The following is a 2,770-nucleotide window of genomic DNA, read 5'->3' as shown; positions in this document are numbered from 1 at the left end:
TCCTTCCAAAACAGCTTCTGAGACCTTGAGAAACTATTACTCACTTTATTTTCAAGAGCGTGTGCATTTTAACTTTATTTTGCACTCTGAGCCCCGTCTTCCAATACTGACAGTCGGTTTCCGGGGACTGTTTTCAATTAAACATAAACGCATCTTTGTCTTCCATCTCTGTCACCTCTGTTACGCGCCAGGCGGCCTTTGGGTGTGCTCCACGTGTTCCCCTTGGCTCATTTTTCACGGGTTTTCAATTATCGCCGAGTCTGCCCTGAAGTGTTGCCTCAAAATTGTTTGTATCCGCCTCTAGCAAGACCACGCTCGCTTAAAATATTAGGGTAGCAGTGACGGTAGTAATGGTAGTAGTAGTAGTTGTTGTAGTAGTAGTAGTAGTAGTTGTAGTAGTAGTAGTGGTTGGTGATGTAGAAACATATGTTGATTTTGTTGTTGCTGCTGCTGCTGTTGTTGTTGATGTTGAAATGAAAATTTATTTGTATAAGCCTTTTTCCTCTCACGTGCGCGGTGTGACAACGAAAAATAAAAATGACAGCGTAACGAAATGAAAATTATGCAAACGAGTATTAGGAAGAAAATTAAAAGATTAGTATTTCCACCACCGCCAGCATCGCATGAAAACAGCAACTACTTCTATATTAACTACTACTACTACTACTACAACTATCACCACTACTACTACTATTCCTAAGTGTCGTGGCGTACTATGACGTGGCGGGACTCGAACGTGGGCTCAAATACATATAAATAACCAAGCCCCAGTTCCGTGCCGCGTCTGGCCTGGCTGCGGCGGGGTTTTCGGGCTCTGTCGTAGCCGTCCAAGTGGAAATATAACTGAATCTAATGAGACTGTCGTGCTGCGTGGTGGAGAGGACATCGAGGGGAAGTAATATGTCTCTTCTGCCCTCCTTACCTCCTCACCTCCTCATCTTCTGTCCTCTTCTTCCTCCTCCTCCTCTTCATACGGCTTCTCCTTCTCAGTCTTGTTCTCTTCCTTCTTCTCCTGCTGCTTCTTGTCCTCTCTTCATTCTTTGCCTTCTCCTCCTCCTCCTTCCTTCTTTCTCGTGTTGTGTTTCCTTTCTCTTGTCTCCTGTTTTGTTTCCTCTCTCGTCTTTTCCTTCCACTGCTTCTCTCTCCTCTCCTGCTTTCCATACCTAACTTTTCTTTCCCCTTCCTCCTACTCAGTCGCCCTCCTTCCTTTTCTTTCCCTTCTGTTTCCTTTCTTTCGCTCGTATCTTCGTTGTCTCCTCTTTTCCTTTACCCATTTCTCTCTCTCCTCTTCTGCATTCCTTGTGTAACTTTCCTTCCTCTTCTCTTATCCCCATTTTCGTCTCTCCTGTGCCTCCTTTCGCATCCTCCTCCTCTTCCTTCTCATCCTTCTCTTGCTTCCCCCCCTCCTCTTCCTCCTCCTCCATTCATTTCCCTTCCTTCCTCTCGGACCCCATTACACTTGTCCCATCCAATCCCATTTCCAACTCCCTTCCGTTTCATATATTTTACACGTGTCCGTCTTAATGTGTGTGTGTGTGTGTGTGTGTGTGTGTGTGTGTGTGTGTGTGTGTGTGTCTCTGTAGGTCTTTGTGTGTATATTGATTTATCTGTATGTATTTAGGTATGTATATGTATGCTTGCCTGTTTCTCTAACTATTTATTAATTATCTTGACTTATCTATATGTATTTGTGTGTGTATTTATGCATCAATATCTATCTATCTGTCTGTCTGCCTTTTCATCTATCTGTCTGCTTCACTGTATGTTAATCTCTATTTATTTTACATTTTTTCAGCCCTCTCCTACTCATTTTAAAACTACTCGTAGCCTCGTCTCTCCTCTCCACCCGCCACTAAGCTGTCTGCCTAGCGAGCGGTTGTTCACCTCTCCCCATTGTGCCCGCCGCCGCAATATCTACATTCTCATATTGAAAGATCTCGTATCGTGGGTCGCTCAAGGATAGCTACAGAGTCGAGGAGGGGACATGATGAGATTGTAAGTGGAATGGAGTTTCGGGAATATGCGTTATCTATCTATCTATATCTGTTGATTTATTTATTTGTATCTTTCATATTTATCTATATCTGTTTGTAAACCCACGCACACAGACATGTTGCTATTACTATTTTTCATGAGGTAAATCTTTTTAACATAATATATACAGTTTTGTTGGTGATGTGTAGTGGAAGATAATGTGCGAGTTTTCATAAATAAGTTGTAATGGACAATAGTTATTTTTATTATGTGTATTTTCATTATTCTAGAAATATATGTATAAGGCGTGTTGTCCTTAGAGACTAATCATCTTCACCGTTGCCAGGTTATCGTACTCAGAGCATAGTATTTACCGGTTTCTGACTTTAAACTATTGCCAAGAGACATCAGGATCTAACTCTCTTAACGATAACTGAGTTTCGTTAGTGGGGCCCCAGAAGACAGTTTGAGGGGTAGGAAGTCGGGAAATATAAGCGGCTGAGTACGACAATCTGGCAACGTTGATCATCTTGTTAGCCGGTGGAAACGCTAAATCGAAAAACGTTAATGACTATCACGACACCTCTCCATCCGAAGCTGACTCTTTTGGCCGCTATTTTCGTTTCAAGAGCATCGTTTAGTTGGATTCTTTTCCCCTTGAGCTGCTTCCGTTACTGTAAAAAACAACTTGTCATCACACCACTGTGCAAATATAGCTTCAATATCCGTTAGTGCTCATTTTTAATATTTTCAACCTAGGTTCCGTGGATCACCGGGAGGCAGTTAACAAGAAGCA

Source organism: Eriocheir sinensis, chromosome 41, assembly GCF_024679095.1.
Source record: "Eriocheir sinensis breed Jianghai 21 chromosome 41, ASM2467909v1, whole genome shotgun sequence".
Taxonomy (NCBI): Eukaryota; Metazoa; Arthropoda; class Malacostraca; order Decapoda; family Varunidae; genus Eriocheir; species Eriocheir sinensis.
Note: the sequence above shows the minus strand (reverse complement) of the source record.